Raw genomic sequence first — 9,285 nt, 5'->3', positions numbered from 1 at the left:
TTTATTTTTAAAGTTTCATTGCCTCAATTTTGAGGAGTTTATTTAAAAAAAAAAAAAAGAGAAAAAGGTTTCGTTGCCTCAGCTTTGAAGAGTTCATTTTTAAAGTTATGTTGCCTCAACTTTAAGGAGCCATATTTTTAAAGTTGTTGCCTCAGCTTTGGGGAATTTTATTTTTAACGTTTCATTGCCTCAATTTTGAGGAGTTTATTTAAAAAAAAAAGAAGAAAAAAGAGAAAAAGGTTTCGTTGTCTCAGCTTTGAGGAGTTCATTTTTAAAGTTATGTTGCCTCAACTTTGAGGAGCCATATTTTTAAAGTTATGTTGCCTCAGCTTTGGGGAGTTTCATTTTTAAAGTTTCGTTGCCTCAGTTTTGAGATGTTTCATTTTTAAAGTTTCATAGCCTTAATTTTAAGGAGTTCATTTTTAAAGTTTCGTTGCCTCAGCTTTAAGGAGTCTCATTTAAAACAAAACAAAAAAAAACAACAACAAAAAACAAAACAAAACAAAAACAAAAAAAAAACTTTGGTAAGAAGATTAAATAATTTAGTCAAATACAGTGTCTACGTCTTTGCACTATTTCAGATTTCCGAAATACGCAAAGAGGGGCAGCTATAGACACTAAAAAAATATTTTATAAACGAAAATAAACAACAAATAAAAAAATGATGAAAAAAAAAAAAAAAAAAAAGGTACGACTAGCAGGGTGCGAATGCACCTTGCCAGCCACCACCCTCACCTTGCCAGACGTGAAAAATTCGCATCTGACAGAGTAGTGGAGCTTGCCCCCTTCAACCCAATATAAAAGAGGCACTGTAGCACTCATCCCGGAGGGAGGATTGGCAATCAAAAAACCCTAGCAGCAGAAAAACAAATAACAAACCAAAAATTCCTAAGAATCCCTAGCAACCCAAAAACATAAGGAGCCAAAAAAAATCAAAGCACAGGCAAGCAAAAACCCTAGAAAATCACCAACAACCAAAAAGTCAAAAAAACCTAGGAATCAGCAGCCAAATACCACAACAAATTTTTCTCTACTCTTCTAACATCCCAAAAAACCACAATCCAGAAAATTAAAACAAAAATCATAAAAAAAAAGATCAATCAAAAAATACGAAATGGGAAAGGTAGGAGGATAGTTTTTGATTCCTTGGTTTGGGTATCTTCTAGAGAGATTTTGAGGATGAGATGGGTGAGAATAGGTTACAGCTTTAGGGAGATTTAAAGAAATCTGGTAGTGCCATCGGTAGAGAGTTCGGGTTCTTTGGGTTACGTCGACGGCTGGGGAGTAGGCTAGAGAGAGAGATTTGGGTCTTTGGGTTGGCCTGATCGGCGTGGAAGAGAGAAAGGGACAAAAATTGATCAACGCCCAAAAGGGGTAGCTGTCAGCGGAAAGAAGAGAGATGCTGGAGGGAGACGACGCTGGCGATGTCGAGCAGCAAAGAGAAGTTTTTTTCTTTTTTTCGGGGTGGCCGGCAAAGGAAGGGGAGTGTTTTGTTTGAAAAAAAAAGAGAGCTTTTAGAGAGTGGGTTAAGTAGCCGGCCATTAGAGAGAGAAAAGGAAGGAAAAGTGAAGAAGAAGGGAGGTTCAAAGGGTTATAAAACAACACCGTTTTGACTTACCCATGACTTCTTTCCTACTGCAAAACGACGTCATCTTGGTGCTGGAGGGAGTGGCTATTCCCAGCAAGGTAAATTCTTCATTTTTTTTATTATTATAGATATATTAGCCTGGTTTTGTGGTGCTGAGTTTGACTTAAAATTTATGGAAGAAGCTAATTAGTTTCATTAGATTATTAATTTAGTTAAAACACATATGATATTTATCAGATTTTAGAAAAATATAAAATGTAGGAAGAGTTGAAACGTGAGACATAATAGTAGCATACTTAACTAGGTGAGTTTATAAGGGTAAATCATGAATGGAAAAATTTGGAAAAATAATAAAATAATAAAAATAAAAAATAGAATAAAATATGTAATTGTCAAAGTATTTAAAAACATAGATTTATAAATGAAAAACAATGAGAATGGGGCAAAGTGAAGAATTATTCAATTAAACATACCGATGATGGGATGATCGGTCTGGAAGCGAGAAGTCGTAATCCCAGGCTAATTTTTCCTAGGATCGGAATCTGAGTTAAGGCTCCACCAATATGATGGGAGGGCCTCAATTTTGGGGTTTCGAGATTTTTAATTTTAAATAAATAAAAACTATAATGAAAAAATAAAAAATATAATAATATAATAAAAAAATAAATTTCACAAACATAACATATATTTCTATTGCATCATGCATATCATTACATATAGATATTTTTGTTTACGAGTTAAGTCCCGATGATGGGATTTTTCGAAGATCTTGCGAAGGCAAGTTTCTCTCGAAAAGCTTCCTAGGTGAAAGGATGTCCTAGGGTCCCACCAATATGATGGGAGGGCTCGGGAAATATCTTTAATAAAAAGGTTTTTACTCGTAATAGGTTCATATTCACGAAAATATTATTTTTTAAAGAAAAACGTACGATAACCTCGATGATGGGATTTATTCGTTGAATTTGTGAAGGCGAATTTCTCAGATAATTCCTTAGGTGAGAGAACACTCCGGATCTTATCAGTATGATAGGCGAATTTGGGAGAATGTCCTCGATAAAAGGTTATTCGTCCGACATTTTTATCTCACGCCATGCATTTTATCTTACCTCACATTTACATTTCATTTTAGAACCAAATAAAATAATTTAATAAATAGGAGATAAAATAAGTGAATAATAGCTAAGAAAATATAATGAACTTAAAAAATAAAGCCTAATAGGATAATCTAAAAATGGTACCGTTCATGAAACGGGCGTTCTGGGGGTGCTAATCCTTCCTCGGGCGTAACCGTACTCCGGAACCTAGATCTCGAAAAACATAGACCAGTTTAAGATTCTTTCGGCAGGCTTAAATCTAATTAAGACTCTATCGATTAGAATCGAGTCAATAGGTGGCCAATCACACCTAGTAAAAAATATTGGTGGCGACTCCTAGTTTTAAAGTTTTCACTCACGTCTGGTGGTCAGGTTCCAGGACCCGCACGTTACGACAAGCTTAACATGATGAAATGTGCACTACGGTCTCTCTTATACCAAGTGTCATAGGCCTCTTGGTCACAGCGATGTTGTGTTTCCAACTTCAGGTGGGTTCATCTCTTTAGTCAGATGATCGAGCAACTCTTTCTCATTGAGAAGATATTGAACTTTCTTATGCCAGATATCATGGTTTTTGCCATTAAGTTTGGCACCTTTGGTCAAATCAGCAATAATTTGTTTTGAAGCCATATCACTGCATCATTGCATAAGATTTAATTAGGCACATATCTAATTTCTAATCAATTAAGATTAGACATATTTAATTTCTACCTATATTAGTAGTTCGAAAATTTCGCATGCATGCTAGTAATCATCACCAATAGTATAAGCATAAATTAAAATGTCTAATTTAATTTTAACCTTAGATTATGGGAACAACTCTCACTATCCTTAAGCATAGGAACAACTCCCACGTACCATATAATATAATGAGTTCTACTAAAGAACCCTTTTATAGGTGCCTATATCCAAAAAAAAAATTATGCATACAAAAATAGCACTAAGTAGATCATATTTTCAAATGCTTCCAAGAAAGACTATAATAGTCTCCTCGACAAAACACTCTACTTCTGCAGTAATTTCCAAGAAAGGCTAGAGGAGTCACAAACGGTCTCTCTTAAAACCCAGTCTCCTTTGACAAAACTACTGAGATATATAATCACCGTATTGTCTTTTTGCATACAAGTTTACTTAACAAATAAGTAAAATAATTGCACCATGCATTTTATAAATTTTGCCTTTTCAAATAAGTAAAATAATTACATTATGCATTTTATAAATTTTACCTAAAAAATAAGTAAAATAAATACATCAGGCATTTTATAAATTTTACATAACAAATAAGTAAAATAATTGCATCATGCATTTTATAAATTTTACCTAACAAATAAGTAAAATAAATACATCATGCATTTTATAAATTTTGCCTAACAAATAAGTAAAATAAATACATCATGCATTTTATAAATTTTACCTAACAAATAAGTAAAATAATTGCATTATGCATTTTATAAATTTTACCTAACAAATAAGTAAAATAAATATATCATGCATTTTATAAATTTTACCTAACAAATAAGTAAAATAATTACATAGCATTTTACAACATATGTAAAATAATTGCATTAACAAACATTTGCTTAATTCATATATATGTTTTAGAAGAAAAATAATTTCTAATATACAACATATATAAAAAAAATTGGATAATTAACATATTAATTAATTATATTTATAACACTTGTGGAGTTAATAAAATAGTAACATGCTAAAAGCATAAATAATGTTCTTGAAATTTTTTGGGGCATTTTGTAAAAATAAAAACTTGTGGGGCAAAAATGCAATTATGAAAAAATATATCCTTTGGTGCCATGTGGCTGCCACATTAGGCCCTTTATGGCAATGTCTAAACCCTTTTGATCTTTATTATTTGCCGCACTTTCATCTCAAGAATGCTTCCTTGGTGCAGTGGTTGAATGATATTTTTAAAGTCTTAATGACCTTCTTAATGCAGGTTCGAATCCTGCTAGTTGTATTTTCTTTTCCTTTTTTTTTTTTTCGTTGCCATCCATAAGGCACCATGTGGCCTTAGACCAATGCACCTTTTTGCACTGGATTAAAGCCTTCTCTTTTTCAATAATTTCAAAAATAATCAATATCGGTAATCATAATCCAAATAAGTTTTCAAAATATACACAAAATTAAAAGGAAGAAAGCAAGCCAAAACCTGCTCTGATACCACTGTAGGGATGTGAGCTTACCTTTTTGACAAAATATACCACTCCCTTTCTGATCGAAGAAACTTGCCTTACAAATCCTCTTCATGCACACAACAATTTTTTCACTCTCGTTGTTATGGAGTGGCTACTAGAGTCCTCTGTAAGGAATTACACGTTTCAAAACCCTCTAGCCTTTGATGGTGCCTCAAGAATGAAAAGAAAGAAAAAGGGAGAAAAGAGCTTTTTGGTTTTTCTGACTTACAGAAGAACTCACATTCACTCTTTTTGCTGTGTTTTGAAACCAGTATGTCTATTCACTATTTATAGACATATTAGGGATATAGAGATCGGATATTTTAAATTTAAATACAATGGATAGATAATTTAAATTTAAATAAATTAAATTTAAATTTATCCTATCTCAAATATTTATTATTAATTATTCAATTAAAATATATCAGAACAATATCTAATATTAATTAATTGAATATTAGTTAATTATCCACAAATAATTAATAAAGTTGCATGCCATGTGGACGCACCACATTTAAATACAACAGTTTACATTCACAAAACCCTCTCTATATCTATCTTTCGCCATCTCACTATATTATCATCAATCTACAGACCAAAAGGCATGACATGGCGAGTAACAACATGTTCTTGGGTTTATTGGTGTTGAGTTTTTCAATTATTCAAGTCTGATAGAACATGTGTTGGCGTGTAACAAAGTGATTCATGTCTTGACGTGTAACATCAGTAGGAAAAGAAGGAAGTTTTGGAGTGTCATATCTTATGCTGAAGTTTTGGACTTGGTGTGTAATATTTGTTGCTGAAGTTTTGGTGTGTAACATCTTTTACTGAAGTGTATAACATCTGCTTAGGCTCACAGTGTCATTTTTTTTTATTTTTAATCGTTGTAGATAAATTTATAAATTTGTAGTTTTTGATATTTTGTGTATATATATATATATATTTGTAAAGCCCGACCTTATAAAATACTATTCATGACATACATGTGATGATAGCATGATTGCATGCTAGGAGAGTCCCGAAAAATTTACAAAAGTCGGTATTGTACCTAGAGGTACAACAAAGTTTATTTAATCCTCGAACTAGATCAAATAGGAATTTTAAGGTGAGATTAAGAGTTTCACAGTTCATGGATGACTTAAAATGGTAATTTGGAGTTTGAGGATCAATTTGGAGTCAAATCGGAATTTTCACTAACTAGGGGTAAAATGGTCATTTGCCACCTGGGGACAAAATGGGAATTTTAGAAAAGATTTTTTTTGACCCCATTTGACTTATTAGAGTATAATTTGACTTATTGAAGTATGATTTGAGGTTTAGAAGTGAAAAATTTTAATTTCGGTATAATTTGGAGTATAGGGGTAAAATGGTAATTTTGCCACCTCAGGGGCAAAATTGTAATTTTCCACCACCAGGATATTTTTTCCAGCACATGGTCTTCCTTGTCTTCATCTTTGACCCTTGACTAAACATGTGGTGGAGATAAAATGTTTAAATTTTTAAAATTTTAAAAACGGGCCAATGACATGATGCCATGTGTCATGCCTTTATTAATTTATTATTTTCCTTTTTAAAAGGCACAAAATCAGCCCATCTTCCACCCCATGGCCGGCCAAACCAGCAAGAAGAGAGAGAAAACAAAAACAAAACCCTAGAGAGAGAAAATCAAAGAAAAAGTATGAATTTTTAAGGAAATTAAGTGAAAAATGTGAGTTTTTTCTATTAAGCTTGAGTTTTCTTATTCCCAAGCATTTCTCTTTATTTTTCATGATTAAATTACATGTTTTCATGATGAATTAAATTCTGGAAAAATGGGTTAGGAGAGAGAAAGTTGTTGGATTTATTTGATTTTAATTTATGTTAGTGTTTTTAGTTAGTTTAGCATATTTAGAAACAAAACAACAAGAAAAGAATTTATTTTCTCCCCCAACCATTAATGGCTGAATTTACCATGTAGTGAGTGAGGATGAGTTTGATTTTATTCTAGGAGAATTGGTTAAGGAATGATGAATTATGAGCCTAGAAAAATAATGGGAATTTTCGGAGCAAAAATACGAATTTTTACCCACTAGGGGTATTTTCGTAATTTGCTGTTGGGACTGATAATTTGCACCACACTGAGGGACATTAAGTTAATTTGGGTGCAATTGAGGTATAGAAACTGAAAAGAATTAAATTGGAGTTTAAACGGACCCGTTAGGAATTTAATCGGGTGATGAGACGAATTAGGCCAATACCGGGTTTAGATAGTTACCAGTGCATTTTTGCATTCCATATCATGCATTGGTAGTCTAAATTAGTTTAATTTTGATTTAGTACCAACTTGGTGAAACTCTCGATTTTGTACTGTGTCAAGGTGGTGAGTCCTCCGATAAAGGCAAGGAAATTGCATCCGAGGACCAGTAGACAGAGTGCTTCGAAAGTCTGCATTCTAGACATTGTGAGTAAACTTACTGTCATTTTAATTATCTAGGGTGGTTTTTAGATGCTTTCATGAATTCTATGGAAAAAGGAATTTAAAAAGATAAATTTTCATGTTTTATGAATAAATGAGTTTCAATGAAATTAAATTATAAATTGTTTTGAAATTAATAGTGATTTTGAAAAATAGAGTACACGGAGACTGTTAATTGTGGCAATTTGATTGTTTAAATTAACTGGCTTATGATAAATCGAGCATGATTGGCTAGTTGGCAATTGTATTGAAATGCGAATTGTTTGGTTACCTTGAAAAACTACGAATTACAAAATTGCCATATCATGTTATTGAGTTTTATTATATGGTGGATTATATATTAATTAATCACTGCAGTAGGGGGTTTCTGTGGACCAGCCTTTTAGAGGGGCACGGTAAACCCCATTATATTCTTACCTCGAACGGAGATGCGCGTAGGGTATCTCCTGGGGTAAAGTTTAGGGTTCACTTCACGCTAAACCACCACGTGAGGGGGAACTCAGCCAACGCCAAGGAACGGCTATGTTTTCAAAACAAAAACATGATTTATGTGAAATGTGAATTTTAATAGCCTTGGCGGTCTCGGTAGGATGCCTCGGCCAAGGTGTCCCCGAGAATGGATTTATGGCACAAGCCTAGATTTTTATGAGATTCATAAGCCTCTTTACGTGTTTTGAACAAAATGTGTTCTAATGCTATAACACAGTTTATGATGATTTACTTTATTGTCTCCATGTACTCAACTCTAGATGTTTAGGATGATGTTTGTTTACTCATTGAGATTTTATAATCTCACCACCCTCTTTTCCACCCATTTCAGGTTCAATATAGACTGTAGATAGCTGATCTCATCGAGGACTACAGTGGGATCTGCATTTTCCAAACCGTAGGTTCAAAGTCCTCTTTACTTTTGTTTATTCGGGGGCACTCTTGTTATTGTAAATTAAATTAAATATTTTGGCTTACTGTATTTAAGTATGTATAAATATATTTAACTTTTACGTTATAAAAATTATTCACGTATAACTCTATAAATATTGTTTTATAAGAAAATAGAATATTTTACTTAATATTTCTTTTATTTTCTTATTATATTCAAATAACCATAATTTCGTTTTAAATGAAGATTTTAGACTTTTAAACTCATTTTGAATATGAATTGTGTGTTTTGTACTTGTATATTACGTTTTAGCCAGTTTTAAAATTTTGAGAAAAATGACCAAAATACCCTTGTGAGACAAAAAAATTAATATTTTATTTGTTTAAAGTTGGAAACAGCTTAAAATATTTTAGAACACGATATTTGACAATGGTTGCTCACAAGGGAACAGAGAAACTGATAGTAAAGCCTTGCGGGGTTTCGGGTTGACATTCCGGGCAATAAGTGTCTACCGGGACACCGCGGCGGTTGTCACGGGCTCGAGGGGAGTACCGGGTCGTGACAATATTTATATCTAAAAAAATTTAAATAAAGGTGAGAGAAAGTTTTTTCCTCCAAAGTTGTTAATCCCTTACTTTATTCATCTTCTTCTTTTCTGAAAATTTTCAGAGTTCTTATTTTTCTTCAAAATTTTCTTGAAAAATCAACAATTGGTTTACATTTACAAAACCCAAAAGTTAAATGGTTGAAGTTATAAGTGAAAAGAAATTTGTAAATTTGAACACTGTCTAGAGTTGTTACATGCCATATTTGCATGTAACAACTCTAAAGTCTAATATACTTGGTGTGTAACAAATCTATGGAATATGACATGGTGTGTAACATGTTTTTGTACATATCTACATATAATAACATGTCTGCATGTAACAACATTTTTTTCAAAATAGCATGTAGTAAATTTGTAAAACCCGACCCTATAAATACATGTCATGACATACATGCACTGAGTAGTATGTTATTATGCTAGAAAAGCACCTAAGAATAGACGAAACCTGATATTGTACCTAACGGTACAC

General features: G+C 32.5%; 1 long non-coding RNA gene across 1 annotated transcript; it reads left to right on the top strand.

The window, feature by feature from the left end:
• Window positions 1-6,460: 6,460 nt before the first annotated feature.
• On the top strand, window positions 6,461-8,341 carry LOC148763138 (uncharacterized). The gene is made up of 3 exons (XR_016025679.1): window positions 6,461-6,582; window positions 7,231-7,314; window positions 8,150-8,341. It is a non-coding gene; the product is annotated as an uncharacterized LOC148763138 (long non-coding RNA).
• The last annotated feature ends 944 nt before the right edge of the window (window positions 8,342-9,285 follow it).

The sequence above is a fragment of the Theobroma cacao genome, chromosome 4, assembly GCF_053813885.1.
Source record: "Theobroma cacao isolate CCN51 chromosome 4, ASM5381388v1, whole genome shotgun sequence".
NCBI lineage: Eukaryota > Viridiplantae > Streptophyta > Magnoliopsida > Malvales > Malvaceae > Theobroma > Theobroma cacao.
The sequence above is the reverse complement of the archived record's forward strand: the minus strand, read 5'-3'. Positions and strand labels throughout refer to the sequence as shown.